Source organism: Natator depressus, chromosome 4, assembly GCF_965152275.1.
Source record: "Natator depressus isolate rNatDep1 chromosome 4, rNatDep2.hap1, whole genome shotgun sequence".
Taxonomy (NCBI): domain Eukaryota; kingdom Metazoa; phylum Chordata; order Testudines; family Cheloniidae; genus Natator; species Natator depressus.
In genome coordinates, this window is record NC_134237.1 from 98,279,498 (window position 1) to 98,295,764 (window position 16,267).

The 16,267-nt window shown below is 43.7% G+C and overlaps 1 protein-coding gene across 3 annotated transcripts in view; it reads right to left on the reverse strand.

Moving 5' to 3' along the window:
• PGCKA1 (PDCD10 and GCKIII kinases associated 1) overlaps nucleotides 1-16,267 on the reverse strand; it is a 64,332-nt gene that overhangs the window by 18,528 nt on the left and 29,537 nt on the right. The window contains exons 3-4 of one of the 3 annotated variants that reach the window (XM_074950120.1): nucleotides 12,613-12,681; nucleotides 4,082-4,139 (exon numbers count right to left, since the gene is read on the reverse strand). The gene's annotated coding sequence lies outside the window, so the exon portion shown is untranslated. Of the gene's footprint in view, nucleotides 1-4,081; nucleotides 4,140-5,359; nucleotides 5,571-12,612; nucleotides 12,682-16,267 lie in introns of those variants that run through there. The other 2 variants (XM_074950121.1, XM_074950122.1) reach the window with 2 other exon arrangements.

Below are 16,267 nucleotides of genomic sequence, written 5' to 3' on the forward strand. Positions count from 1 at the left end.
GCAATCCACTTTGCCCTCCATGTCAGAACTACCAAAGCTCTACCCGCAGTGGCAGTGTCTCTTGCCCACCATGCTGCTGCCCTTGAAATGCTTATGCCACCTTGGTGCCCTGCATAGGAGCATTGCCGGGGTCACAATTAGGCCCCAAAAGAGCAGTTTCCCTAAGTTGTCATAATTTAATTTGCTTTGCATCAGAACACTTCCAGAGTTGCCTGGATCCACCAGCTGCTTTTTTTCCTCCCCTCTTGCCTAGCCTGGCTCCCTAACTCCTCATCTGTCCGCCTCCTCACATGTATCTCCCCTATTCCTGACTATGGGAAGGCAGGAAGACAAGCTGCCTAGCAGGGAGCCCTGGTCCCTAATCCATATGCCTTCTTCCTCCACAGTTGCACTACTGAGATGGGGTTTATATGTGTGCAAGCTCTGGTTCTCAAGCCTGATTTTGCAGCAACTCCCACCCTATGCCTGCTCTTTCCCAAGCTCAAGTCTGACCTCATATTTTTTCATATACAAACTTCACCACTGCATGTGTTTTGTGGTCATTTGTCTTTAGCTATGATGAGTGCTCTAGCTGTTACGAGGACTTAGATGTTTTGAGCAAGGGGGTGGACTGGATGACCTCCTGAAGTCTCTTCTAACCCTGATATTCTATCATTGATTCTATGTGCACAGTGCAGGTGGTTCTATGGTGGAAATGAGATGGAGTTTATGGAGTTGAGCAGACAACGTGTATTTGGGCACTATGATTAAAGCTGGTTGAAACTTTTGAACAGCTACTTTACTGATTTAAAAATGGGCTTTTTAAAATGTTTGCAAATAAATTGACGTTGAAATTTTTCATCTTAAAAATCAGGCCTCTTGTAATTTAAAAACATTTTTTCGTGGGATTCTGGTAAACAAAATGTCTCAACAACCATTTCATTTTCAAAAAGTTTTCTTTTAAAAAATTGAAAATTAACCCCCCCTAAAAATTTAAAAAAGAAAACAAAAGAAAAAAATCCAGTTTGAACATTTCAAAATGAAAACCACTTCAGAAATTGAGTGTGTATATGAAAATAGGTTTTCATTATTCAACCAGCTCTAATTATGATGTTTGAGTGATAAAGCATATTTGAGGTTGGTATGTATGTAAATGTTGTCTTAACTCAGGGGTGGGCAAACTACGGCCTGCAGGCCGGATCCAGCCCGTGCCGCGGGCCCCGTGCTGCTCTCAGAAGCGGCCGGCACCGCATCCCTGGGGCCCGGGGGCAGGAGGGGACAGAGGGCCCTGTGCATTGCCCTTGCCTCCAGGGACTGCCCCCAGCAGCTCCCATTGGCCGGGAACGGGGAACCACGGCCAATGAGAGCTTCGGGGGAGGTACTTGGAGGCGTGGCAAGGGCAGTGCGCGGAGCCCTGTGGGAGGCCACCCCCCCTCCCACCCTGGGGCTGCGCAGGGACGTGGTTCCGGCCGCTTCCTGGGGCGAGGGCCGGTAGGCAGGGAGCCTGCCCTGGCCCCGGTGCACGCCACTGCCACCCTGGAGCCGCTTTAGGTAAGCAGCGCCGGGCCAGAGCCTGGACCCTGAACCCCTCCTGCTCCCAACTCCCTGCTCTAAGCCCCCTGCCTGCATCTCGCACCCCTCCTGCACCCCAACTCCCTGCCCTGAGCTCCCTCCCGCAGTCTGCACCCCTCCTGCACCCCTGCCCCCGCCTGCAGTCCGCACCCCTCCTCTGCCCCAATCCCTTGCCCTGAGCCCGTTCCTGCACACCGCACCCCCTCCCACACCCCGCACTCCCTCCTGCACCCCATCCCCCTGCACCAGCCCTGCATACAATTTCCCCACCCAGATGTGGCCCTAGGCCTAAAAAGTTTGCCCACCCCTGTCTTAACTAGTGATTCATGGTTTTAAAAAGAATTCATTAGTAGGCAATGCATTTGAGCAACGTTAACTCAATTAACAGATTTTTTATGGGGGTTTTGGGGTGTGTGTGTGTGTGTGTGTGTGTATTGGTAAAGGTACATTATGCCCATCTGTCTACCTCTGTGACCTGGTCTCTTTTAGAGTTTCCCAAGCCCTCTCAGCCATGCTTAAAAACTCTTCCAAAATCTATTTGTTAAGCCAACTGCTAAGGCTGTCTGAGAAACAAGAATTCTGTTTCATGAAAAATGTTGACGTTTCAACGATTGGTTTTGTTCCACATTGGAACAAAAGCTAGACCTCTGACAACATTTTTGCAGGCAAAAAAGAACAAGCTGAGTGGTCAGGGCACTCGGGGGATGGGGGAGACCCAGGTTTAAATCCCTGCTCTGAATCAGGTACAGCCTATGGAGTCAACCTCCCTTTCAGGCTCCTGTTGGAGCTGTTCCACTTTCTATAAATAATTAAATATTCACTAGACTAGGGAGAGAGAGAGACTGACTCTGTACACCAATGTTCAGGGCCCTCACCTGCAATGTGCCCTATTGATTATTCTGAGGTGAGTCTTGGTCTCTTTCTCTCATTTTGACTGTCAATTGCATTCTGGACCTGAGACACCTTTTGATTTTAATGAATTGGGTCCTTGCCTGCTGCATTTGCTGACAAACACTCATTTAATTGAAAAATTCTCATCTATCTCTGTTTGTGGTGCACATCTCAGTCAAATCCCTTCTCCAGACCAATGTCTGTATCATCACTGCATTTTAAACGGAAAAGAAAAGGAACCACCTGTGTGGCTAAACCTAAACCATGTAATCCAATCTCTCTAACTTGCGTCCTTCATTGCCCCTTCCTCTTTCTGGTGCATGTTGTATTCTCACCTGTCTGTCAAATCCATCACGGATACTGTATGTTTTTAAGGACAGGAGGCCTGTCTCTTACGTGTTTTCTGTGAATAAACTGGCACACTTGTGGGTGCTATTGAATAAAGAATAATAATTATACTATCATTTCTGTACACACACATGGCTGTACTGGGGTGCATTGAGAGGAGTTACGGTAGACTCTTATGTGCCATTCAGAGCGTATTGGGCTGTCAGAATTTTGACCTTGAGAGGAGAAGTCAGGGAACTGATTTTATTTAGACTCAGTGTGGATTGCCTGGTGTAGAAGTGGTTTTTGGCAAGGTGAGTATTGAATGGGGTTGGAGACTACCATGCATGAGAATTGGTGCCTTCCTCACTAATTCTTGTTTGTTGTTTCAAACTGTATAGACCCAGCTCCATTGCCATTTCTTGCATTTTTGAGGATTATTCTACTCAAAAATATTAACCCTCTATGACTAGGGCCCTACCAAATTCATGGCTGTGAAAAATGTGTCACAAACCATGAAATCTGGCTAGTGTGAGGGAGGAGCAGGGCTGGGGGTTCCTACTGTGTGCATGGCTCCAGCTGCTAGGTCAGGCCAGGTTGGGGAGGGATGGGACTTTCTCCTTCCCTGCAGGGGCCGCTCCTGGGCCAAATGAGACCCACCTCCGGGAACCTCCCCTGGCTGCAGGAAGCTCTGCGGCTTTTGGCTGGGAGCCCAGCTCTGAAGGCAGCACCGTCACCTGAAGCAGCGCAGAAGTGAAGGTGGCAATACCTGCCCCCCCCCCCCACAATAGCCTTGCGACCCCCCCGCATGACTCTCTTTTGGGTTGGGACCCCTATAGTTACAACACTGTGAAATTTACTATTTAAATATCTGAAGCCATGAAATTTACTGTTTTTAAAAGCCTATGACCGTGAAATTGACCTAAATGGACCATGAATTTGGGAGCGCCTTGTGACATAAAAGTTTTGTCACGGGAATTGTTGTGTTCTCACAAACAGGACTATTACTTCAGCAAGGGCATAAAGCAAAAGTAGCAGAACCCTTAAACAACAAAGTTGCTGTTGTCATACAAACATTCAGAGTAACAAGAAAACAAAAGAACACAAAATGGAATAGGTGACATTTAAGCAGAATTGTTTTGTTTACCTCCACATTTTCCTGGAAATGACAAATCTTTTATTTAAATAATTCACAGTAACATAGTAATCAAACTTAACATTAATAAACAATTGACAGCAAACACAGTGCACATTGTAATGAACCATCAGTATTTAAAAATATCAATTATCCTCCAAATTACAGCATACTTACCAAATAGGCAATGGGAGTTGACTGATCATGATTTTAACATCTGGCTGAGTGGTGACATCTGAAAGTATATGTATGTGTTATTTGTTTATTCAAGATATTTGCAATAATAATAATAAGACGACTTATTGTGTTTTTCATCCCAGGATCTCAATATGCTATTGCAAACATTAATTATTACAATTTACTTGCAAATTACTTCAAATATTAAATGCTAAAAATTAATTGTTGTTATACTTCTGGCTTATTCACAATGGCCACCCCTGGGGGAGTGTGGTCTGCTGGCCAAGGGATGTGTCTAGCATGTATTCTCGTCAGGTGCATACTTTAGTTAGGGGTGCATGCAGCCACATTTCTGAATAGTAAGAAAATGCATCCTCACCACTTGGAGCCCAAGTCCTGACTAGTGGAAACTTGCCCTGATTGGCAAGATGCCTGGAGCAGAGTGTGTATCTGCTAGTATCCCTCCTCCCACTCACCGCGCTGAACAGGACAGGGTTGGTCTGTACTGTATTAGTCCAAAAATATGTACTAATTGGTTTCAATATATGCAGTAATCATATCAAGCATTTTTATCAAATGCAGCATTGCCAGCTTGTAAAAATTTTGAGTTGGTGGCATTGGTACATCAGAGGCAGCTCCCTTTCTGCACCTCACCCTCTTCCCCTTCTCTGTCTATTAATGTTTTTATATGGTCACCGTGATATCTTCTGCTCCTTGCACCTTCTTTTCTTCCCGTCTCCTCTTTTTGAAGACTCACTGACCAGCAGCTACAAATGGGCAAAGATCTTCCATTGGAAGCAAAGTTTAAATGTTCCCACCCAGCAATGACAGACACTTCCTGGCACGTTAGTATTTGTTTAATGCTGCTTTGGAGGTGGCCTGACACCAGTGTGGTGTAGTTAAGGTTGACTCTTGGCGATGGTTTCTGCAAAAGTCATATTTTTGAAGTTGTGAATGCTAGCTGTTGCCTAGCTGAGCTTCCCATAAAACAAGTAGTAATCATTCATGGTTATTTCAAGCCCTGCTGGCTCCTCCCTAGAATGTTCTCCTGGCTCCATAATGGCATAACTTTGTATGTAAAATCCTTCCTTTTCTTTCTCTTGGTGCAGCGTTAGATCTTCTCTCCCCAGTGAGAGCTTTTCTAACCCTCCTGAGCGCCGTCAGAGGTGTTGTATGTGTTGGCTGTTTTTCTCAGGAAAGGAGGAGAGGTATTTCCCAGCCAGGTATTTTATTTTGTTTCCTTTATAAGGGGGCCCCCTTACAGGCTGTTCTCCATACCTGAAAGTGCCGTGCTCTTGCAATGCTGCTCCCTCTTTCCAGCTTTCTCTCTCATCCTGGCCAACATTCCTTCTCTCGATAAAACAGGCTCTAATGTCCAAGGCTGCATGTGTGAGTTACTGCTGAGTACTTAGGGCCTGGTCCTGCTTGGTGCTGAGTGCCTCCTGTGAGGTACTGAGTGCCCTTAGGTCTCACAGAGGTTGATGGGAGTTGTGGGTGCTTTGCACCTGGCAGGAGGTGCTCAGCGCCTTGCAGGACAGACCCTTAATGACTAACATGTTTGCTTACAGTCACGGCACTGCTAGTATCCAAGTTACTGCTCTGAGATACCTCAGCTTTGGAAAGAGCCGTGTAACACTATGTAATCCCCAAATACTCTTCTGTTTCTCTTCATTTCTCTCTCTGTCTCTCTAGCAAACACTCATACTCTTCTGTTGTCTCTCTCTCTCACACACACACACATTAATCTCCTGTTTTTTATGTGTAGTTTCTCTCCTTTCCATCTCCATGGAGGACGTTTTTAGGGGATACAGACTTCCAAGGCACTTATTACCAGAAGCACATGGTGGGTATTAATCACCGATCAGTAAAACATAATGAGATCTAAACCAGTCCCTTACATTATTACACCCTTAAAAACAGATTTTAAATATTTATTCAGGTTTAGAGAGAATATGTCCTGTCTGATTTCCCTTGTCTACCACCCAAAACAAGAAGTCAAAGAGCATCTCCTCACCCCACTATTTACCATATAAGGTTAAAATATAATTTTCATTTTAGATTATTAAAAGGAAGAGTGGGACAAAGGGTAAATCCCTTGCAATCGTTAGCTAGTTTGCACACGGGACAAACAAATATGCCGGGTAGCATAAAAAATCACTCACTTCCTCTTCAGAAGTCTTTCCTGAGTTTACTTTAATCTCTTATGATTGCTGAAGTTCATTTGTCCCAGTTTCATAGTGACTTATCCCTCTATTATTAATTACTTGTTCTATGGTAGTGACTAGAGTCCCCAGTCAGGCATCAGGGCCCCACTGTGATAAGCATCATATACATGTCTAAAAATGCAGTCCCTTCCCCAAAGAGCTTAAAGCCTAAACATATGACAAGGGGCAATAGGTAGTTCCAGCAAACAGCTGAGCGGAAGGACAAGTTAATAGTGTGCAAACCATATTTGGTTCAGTGAGCAGCAGTCACATCATGTCCACTGCTTACCCATTTTAATACCCTTCATCTACCTGGTCATTGTTTGTCATACTGCATAACACTGTAATATCACTGCATTATCAATTATTACTTGAGTGATCAGAAGATGCACAGTTGGTCATTCTAGCCAGGGGTGATCACATTGCTGGGATTCTGTACCACTAAAAGACATCACTGGAATGCACAAACAGAGCCAGCTCTGAGCTGAGTCTTGTGTGCCAGCATATCCTGTTTGGCTAGCATTGCTGGTGTCTGACATCACCAGCTAATCCATTGCCGTAGTATTAATTTAGGTCAGCTTGCTCACAGTAATAATAATAATCATTAATAATTAATAGGTATATCAGATTCTGTATAGATACTACATGTATCAATGGGTAAGTTTCTGTACCACTTTGTACAGAAAAGTGTCTTGCCTCGTGTTCTTAGACTACAAGGAGCATGAGCACTTACAAACTCTTATGGGAGTAATAGGCATTGTCCTTGACTGGCGAAGAGATGTGGAAGTACATCCATCCAGCTGCAGACTGAGTTCATTTTATGTTAACATTGATGCAACTTAATATGAATTACATTGTAATATGCTGCTTAGTCTATTGTGAGGCTCTTGTGGCAGAAGAAGGTGTTACTGCCCAAATAATGGGGTTAGAATGGGAAGTAAAATCTAGAACTTTAGTCTTTTAAAACTAATTGTCTCTAATGACACTATTTAAAAGGCTTTAAAATAGCCTGATCAGATGAATGCCATATAATAGGCTGTAAAATGACTCAGATATGTTGATAGCAGCTTCATTAAGGATTCAGGACAAGCTGTCTATAATGATAACTTCCCAGTCTGATAGCTAGACTTGACACCAGAGAGAGTTTGAGGCCCAATGGCATAGCAATAGTGCAGTGGGCTGCCATGTTAGAAACCTGAGCATTAGCAGCCGATTGGTGACTCTCAATCCCGAGGGCAGTGGAGACTCCATGCATTGCAGATACACAATGGACTGACTCTCTTGGAGGGAAAAGCAGGACGTGCTTACTCATTTGCCCAGCACCCCTTGCAGGCCAATTCAGCATTTTGCTGGAGGAGGCAGCTTGTGAGTTTTATGCCAGGCCCCTTTCAGTGAAGAAATGAAGAGGCAAGTGCATGGGTTGTGAGGAGAAGCATGAAAATATAAACAAAACCAAGACAGTGGTTGGGCTAAAGCCCAAGTTCCGAAGATTCTGAGTTTAGCTGTTCTTCAGTAGAAGCAGAATTTTTTGCATTAAGCGGGTCTGATTATCTGCTCCATAGCTTTGGATTATCTGCTCCATAGCTGCAGCCCTGGCTGGGGAATGCAAAGGACCATTGCTATTATGCTTCAGGGACATTTTAAGGAAATCATTAGGAAAATGTCATGTAGTGAACTTGTTTGACTTGGTGTATGGGTATGCTAGGAGGGAGGCATATGGGAATTAATACATGCAAGAGATGCTTAAGTTTTAATGTTTTATTTTAAAATATATGGCTACTTAACATGGATTTACAGTCAGAAAAGTTGTGATCTAAAATGGCAGTTCTGTTCCTTGTGTATCTGGCTTTTACTGACAATCTTTAAACTATTTTTGTCTCCTAATAATGGACATTTAGCTTCCAGGACCTCCCTCTTATACTCCTTATATTATTGGTACCATTCTGTACCACAACCGCAGACTCCTCCCTAGTAGATCGCACTCAAAGTTTCAGTACATGTCTTGTGGGATCTACCACCTTCTTGCTGTGAAGACAAGTCATCTAATGTCTCTTGTAGTCACCACCTACCCAGGTACTGATATTGTTCTGTGTGTCCTTTAGCCGTGACACTGATTTCATCAACTGGAGGATCAAGACAGCCTTTTCTGAGGTAGGCGTGTCCTAGAGTGCCCCTGTACATTGTCTCTGTAAGTAATTGGGCCTCCCTCAGTTCAGCAACTCTCTCCTAAAGATGCTGAGGGACATGCATTTCTTGCACTGGGGGCATACATGTGGCCACAAGGCAAATAGTAATATATTATGCACTCTAGGACTTTTCCAGCTCCCTTTGAAGTAAACAGAGGACTTTCCATTGAGTTCAATGGAAGTTGGCTCAGGCACTGAACTGCATAGTCCCTACTTTGACTAATCTATGGCTAGTTCTCTACCTCCAAGTTTTGATTTAATGATTTTTCTATGCTTTCTTCCACTAATAGTTATTTGAGCATCCCGCTCTTCTTGGCACCAAACTCCCATGCAGTTCAGACTTCCTTGTACTTGCTCTGTCTGATGCCTTTCTCAGCATGGGAGCTAACTTTAGCTCAGTAGTTCTCAATCGTTTTGGGCTCAGGACCCAGGTGTAAATGTTTATGGCCTGTCATGACCCAGTAAATAGTCTGGGGGTGGAGGCCCTGGCATAGTTTCGGTCGAATCCTGCCCCTGCAGTGGGTTGGGTCCTGCTTGGCATTCACCCCAAAGTGGCAGCTCCTGTGTTGTGGGGCTGGCTGTGGCTCTCTGCTCCGGGCGTTGCAACCTCCGGGGTTGCAGTGCCACTCAGGTTTGGCCCTGCCCCCTTGATTGGACCACATTTGTGTGAGTGGAGTTGTGACCTGGCTCATGGGGTTGCAGTGCCACACACTCAAATTTGTCCTACTCGGACTCCCGCCATCATGATGGCTGGGCTAAACCCGAATGGTGCTGGGAACCCAGAGATTGCAGTGCCTGCGGCAGTAAGGTGAGCTCAGCCAGCCCCCTGGGACAGGAGCCACTGGAGCTGCCACACAACCCTTTGAAACATTTTGCCGACCCAATTTTGGATCCCGACCCATGAGCTGAGAAACCCTGCCTTAAATTATTAAGGACAAGGTGTAAATCCAGGGACTCTTGGTAGCTGTCTCAAAAAATACTTCTAGTTCCAAATGTAGCAACAGCTAGACAAGGGAGACTTCAAGGTTGTGTGGATGAGAAGATGGTGTGAAGAGGAAGGGTTTAAATGTATTCGTTTCCGTGGAGTTTTTTGGATCAGGAAGAGCCAGTACAGAAGGGATGGAACTAAACTGTTGCACAAAATATGGACATAATTTTGGTGGATTATTTAAATGCTGAAGAAAGCTAACAGGTGCTGAGAAGCACTCAGGTCAGACAAAGACATCTGTTAGGATGACAATAGAACAAAGGTGTCTCTGTATCTAGTAAAGGATAGGACACAAATTACAGCTGAACTGTAGGAAGGGCAGGTTGAGATCAGAGAAGTACACTCCAGAAAAATAACAGGGTATCAGATTAAAGAGTTAAATTAAAATAGGCACACAGCAAAAATTAAAACTAGAACTAGCTAGAAATGAGTGTGAGAAGCGTGCATTCAAAACTGCCTGACAATAAAAAGGTATCTTGATAAAATAGGCATTACTGAAATATGGTGGGATGGACCGGTCAACAGAAAATCATGCCACCTTGTTACAAGCTGACTATTATATTACAGTTTTCTTACTGCTTCCTCTGACGCATCAGGTGCTGGCCACCATCAGAGACACTGCCCTGGTGGCAATTCCTATGCTCTCATTACTGTTCAGTAGTGTAGTCAATACAGCAACATGAGAATGAGCTGGATTTCTGACTCTTGCATCATCAACTAATTCTGCCCTTATTCACATTTTTGCGACCCCAAGGAGATTTGATGAGGATTGGAAAGATGTAATAAGGGCAGAATTTAGCCTAAAAATAGTTATTACGGCTGGTGCTGAATGAGTTGAAAACAACACAGCTTGATTTTCAGTGCCTGGAATGAACTTGCAGAGTTGACAGTTATTCAAGTCAAAAGGTTTTGTTTGTTTTTTTATCTGTAAGCAGAACTACATGTTAAGCCACTTTCTGAGTCAGAATAGAGAGAGAGGGAGGTTTTGCTCTCATAGTACATCAGACTCCCACTTTAGACTTGAACAAAGCCCACAAACCTGCTGAAGGTGGAATCACTTTTTCAATTTGGGATGAGGTTTGTTTTTGTTTTCTCTTCTTTGACCATTTTAGAGTAAATTTTTGCCTTACCCATGCCAGTTTTATAAATGTAACAGCGTGGTGAAGGACACTGCTCAGAGTACTATAGAGGGCGAGAAGACTAGGAAGGGTGTTTTCTTTTTAATTTCTCTAGGGGTAAAAACTGTGAGGAAAAACTCTATAGGACAGACTGGTTCTTAGCAATTAGCGCTGGCTGGCCGACAAGAATTCTGTTTCATGAAAAAGTTTTGATGTTTTGATACTTGGTTTCATTCTGCATTGGAACAAAAACTAGAACGTTTGCAATGTAGAGAGAGACCCAGGAATAACCAGTTCCAGCTAAAGTGGTTCAAGTCCTTGATTCAGAGCAGGAACTTGAGTCTCTCACATACCAGGGGAATATCCAGTTGCTGTTTTGGGGTGAGAGGTCTTTCTTTCTTTTTCCCTGTAGACCTGAGAAACCTGTTCAGTGAAAAAGACCACTTTTATCAAATTCCTGACCAAGTCTACCAGCAATGCTGCTATTTAATTAGTCCTCTGTGCCATAACTTCACCACCACTACATGGCAGCATGCCATGATTTTATACTGCTGTGAAGTCAAAGCTCTATTTGGGCCTCTTCAACCCAGTTGTCACTCAACTTGGCCACGCTGCCTCTTGCACAAACTTTGCTTATAAGCTCCATGCAGAGGTAATAGTCTATGGTGGTTTTACCTACTTTCATGGGTAATGCTGGGACTGTGGCTAACAGAACTTTTAAAAGACTAATTATAGCACAGAATCTCTAGTCCAACTGGAGAATTTTTGAAACAAAACAAGGGCTCAGCAATTCTAGATTTAATAAAATATGTAGGCTAGATGTTCTAAAGGAACATCTAAATGTATGTGCCCAAAATTGAACCTTCCATTTTTTTGCACATGTAATTTTAGTATCACAAGGTTATTGCATGCCTAGAATCTTGTGTGTGCAGATTTGGTAGCTGGTGGCTCTACCTTCTGCTGTTCATCTATCTGTTTGGTGCACACGCTTCTTTTTAATTTGGGTTTTGGTGGATACCTGCATATAGGCAGCCCTCTACATTATGTAGAATTGTGTATTTTAATTTAAGGGAGAGGAGTCCTGAGAATAGGATGGATGGCTATAGATACCATTCTAAATGTACAGATGAGTTTTTTGGGACCATGAATTTAAAGGCAGGATTGAGGTCACTTAGGGAATGTGCCCCTTGCCGTCATGTTCTGACTGTCCTGGTATCCTGAAAATCATCTTGTCCTGGATATTTTAAATGCCTCTGATTGATTAATGCTGCTAGAGACATTGCCAGGGCACAAAGACACTTAGACTGTGAGCCACTTGCAGTGAAAAAAGACTACAATAAACCTGGAAGCAGTGAATGTGACTGAAAGGGATTCTGTTCTGAAAAAACTACTGGAGGGGGCCCAGAGTTTCCCCTATATTTATAGGAATACTGGGTTTGTCCCTCTGGTGGAATGAACCAGGGGCCTGCAACCAGCTCAGATGGGACCCACTGAGGTCAGTACTATCTCTGTTGGCCCTGGCATTGCCTCTCAGGTTTCCTGTCTCTCTTTTTTTTTTTTCTCAGTTCCTTGGTATCTTATCCCAAAGATCTTATCCTGTTCTGCTCTTTTCTTTCTCTACATCCTGTTGTCCGTCTTTTCACATTCATGCTCTCTCTCTCTCTCCCCCCCTCCTTTTTTGGATTGTATTAATTGATTTTTAACTTGAGTGGGTCACTGCTGTACCCCTGGTTAGTTAAAATCTCGTCTTTATGATGTTTTGTTTTCTGAACTTCAAAGTGAAAACAGGGAGGGTTTCAGTTGTCACTACAGAACGAAGATCAGGTCGGAAGGAAACACAGTTCAGAACCTGTCCTGTCAGTCTGTGTAGGTATGGCCACACATCATCATCATTAGAATATGTGATAGGATAGCACAGAGAGAAAAATAATCCCATGACATGTTTATTGCGCCTCAATGCAGAAGACATAATAGCAGATCAGAAGAATGGCTACTAAATCCAAAACCTACAATAGGAGAATAAAGATCTTCTTACCGATTAGGGTGTACTCCAGGGTGTGCACTCAGATTCCTCTAAATGTTTAATTTCTGAAATGTCCTGATCCTACAATAACAAAGCAAATGTTTTTGACTCAGGAAATCAATAATATTTTGGGAGCTGCCTCTTTCTCATGTTTATATTGCAAAACATTTACAAACAGTATGAGCCCCAGGTTCTTTGACCATGGCAATGTAATAGGGTTCCCAGGTCTCCCCCTCGAAACACTCTAAAAAAAGATCAGATTAAGCCCTGATCCAGCAAAGCACTTATGTATATGCTTAACCCATTGAAGTAAATGGGAATACTAGCCTACTTAAAGTAAAGCATATGCTTCGTTGGATTGTGGCCTGTGTGAACTACTGGCCTTTTAAAAAACAAACAAACAGCGAATACTCAATTATGCAGTTGTACAGTATATTTTTGGAGGGACCAGGGTATTTATATCATCACCTAGAACCTTCTCTTCACCTTACACTTGTCCGAACCCCCTCTTTGAATCTTCGTCATGAACCTGGAAACTTATCACAAGCCTCAGGCATTTCCATAATACTGAACGTACCTAGTAAAGATATTGTTGTCTCTAATATATGTGCTCCCGGCTGAATGAAAATTGCATTAAAATGTCTCTACCGACCATTGACAGACAGGGTAGATTTGTTCATATAATGATAGAATTTGAATTTAAAAATGCAGATACTTTTATCTTTTAAAGGATATTAACTTTTTGTTTCCAGATATCCCACAAAAAATAGTGACAGGTTTTAGAGTAGCAGCCGTGTTAGTCTGTATTCGCAAAAAGAAAAGGAGTACTTGTGGCACCTTAGAGACTAACCAATTTATTTGAGCATAAGCTTTCGTGAGCTACAGCTCACTTCATTGGATGCACCCGATGAAGTGAGCTGTAGCTCACAAAAGCTTATGCTCAAATAAATTGGTTAGTCTCTAAGGTGCCCCAAGTACTCCTTTTCTTTTTATAAAAAACAGTGTGTGTGTGATTGTGAGAGGAAGACTACTCTGTGAGAGGCAGGACCATATAATCAGCAGGTCAGACTCATTCCATGAAAAGGGCAAAATATGGGGCCCGGATTATAAAGTTTGTAATATACGCGTTTCTTACTAGTGACAGTAGAATGTGTGTACAAAGATTGAGGGCAGTACAGCCATTATATATTACTTCATTTGCAGGCGTCGATCCTCCACAGGGTTCTGCTTGCTCGAACTATGCAGTCTACTTGGGGCCTCAGTTACGTTGGTGGCACACCGCATGGGCCTATGAGTGCCTGTTAGCAGAACCCCATGCAGGATTGGGTCCTTAGTAATGTCATTCTGAAATTCAGCAGCAATTAGTAGGGAAAATATTAATACAGAGCATTTCAGAACCACCATTGTTCCTTCCCTATTTTTAGGCTGTTTTTGCATGCATTTTTTGTTTTGTGTATGTATTTGCGGTTATGCAAATCAGGCTCACAGTTCCACACCTAAATTGTTGGAAAATAAAGCTCTCAAAATCCCATCATTAGATTTCAGTGTCACCGGTCAAATTATACCAGTTAGGCAATTGACAGTCATGTACATCTTTTTCAGAGCTGCCATTTCAGACTGCCTGCAGAATCCTGATGAGAACCCTGCGCTGAGTTGGTGTGGGTTTGCACTCAGTCCATATTTGGAACGTTTCCTATGCAACCAAAAGAGTTACTTTGCCTTCCCGGCTCCCCCCGCCCCAAAAAAAAAAAAAGGGCCTGAGCTCTCCAGAATTAGATTATGTCATGGAGACGAAACTAGTGGACTGGGTTTTTGATACTACCCCTGGGATTTGAGGAAAACCTGGGAACCCTTAACTACTTCCCTTGCTCTGTGTCCTTAGGGATAAGGCACATTAAATGCTATGGAGTAAATAGATTTATGGAGACTTTCTTCTCAGAGCGATGCCATGTAGTGTTTTAATAGACTTTTTGCCCTTGAACTTGCATCTGGTTGTGTCAGTTTGTTAAGAATTCTGTGGTGTCTCTGTTAACTTTAGTTCTGTTATATTTGATGTGGATGAATTTGCTCGTTCTTAATTACAAAATATGTCCTGAAAAACACTCTCATTCATTTCTGATCTGTTCTAGGATTAACAGGGTATTGTTATCCTCATGTCCTTGCTTGTTTGATGTGGCCTAAGAGTTTACACACACTACGGAGCATTACAATTCCACCTGACTGTGAAATCCGCATCCTCCTTACATTGCATTGAGAGAATGCAGATTTTAAAAAAGGGAAGAAGGAGGATCCTGGGAACTACAGGCCAGTCAGCCTCACCTCAGTCCCTGGAAAAATCATGGAGCAGGTCCTCAAAGAATCAATCCTGAAGCACTTACATGAGAGGAAAGTGATCAGGAACAGTCAGCATGGGTTCACCAAGGGAAGGTCATGCCTGACTAATCTAATCGCCTTTTATGATGAGATTACTGGTTCTGTGGATGAAGGGAAAGCAGTGGATGTATTGTTTCTTGACTTTAGCAAAGCTTTTGACACGGTCTCCCACAGTATTCTTGTCAGCAAGTTAAGGAAGTATGGGCTGGATGAATGCACTATAAGGTGGGTAGAAAGCTGGCTAGATTGTCGGGCTCAACGGGTAGTGATCAATGGCTCCATGTCTAGTTGGCAGCCGGTGTCAAGTGGTGTGCCCCAGGGGTCGGTCCTGGGGCCGGTTTTGTTCAATATCTTCATAAATGATCTGGAGGATGGTGTGGATTGCACTCTCAGCAAATTTGCGGATGATACTAAACTGGGAGGAGTGGTAGATACGCTGGAGGGGAGGGATAGGATACAGAAGGACCTAGACAAATTGGAGGATTGGGCCAAAAGAAATCTGATGAGGTTCAATAAGGATAAGTGCAGGGTCCTGCACTTAGGATGGAAGAACCCAATGCACCGCTACAGACTAGGGACCGAATGGCTAGGCAGCAGTTCTGCAGAAAAGGACCTAGGGGTGACAGTGGACGAGAAGCTGGATATGAGTCAGCAGTGTGCCCTTGTTGCCAAGAAGGCCAATGGCATTTTGGGATGTATAAGTAGGGGCATAGCGAGCAGATCGAGGGACGTGATCGTTCCCCTCTATTCGACACTGGTGAGGCCTCATCTGGAGTACTGTGTCCAGTTTTGGGCCCCACACTACAAGAAGGATGTGGATAAATTGGAGAGAGTCCAGCGAAGGGCAACAAAAATGATTAGGGGTCTAGAGCACATGACTTATGAAGAGAGGCTGAGGGAGCTGGGATTGTTTAGTCTGCAGAAGAGAAGAATGAGGGGGGATTTGATAGCTGCTTTCAACTACCTGAAAGGGGGTTCCAAAGAGGATGGCTCTAGACTGTTCTCAATGGTAGCAGATGACAGAACGAGGAGTAATGGTCTCAAGTTGCAATGGGGGAGGTTTAGATTGGATATTAGGAAAAACTTTTTCACTAAGAGGGTGGTGAAACACTGGAATGCGTTACCTAGGGAGGTGGTAGAATCTCCTTCCTTAGAGGTTTTTAAGGTCAGGCTTGACAAAGCCCTGGCTGGGATGATTTAACTGGGAATTGGTCCTGCTTCGAGCAGGGGGTTGGACTAGATGACCTTCTGGGGTCCCTTCCAACCCTGATATTCTATGATTCTATGATTCTAT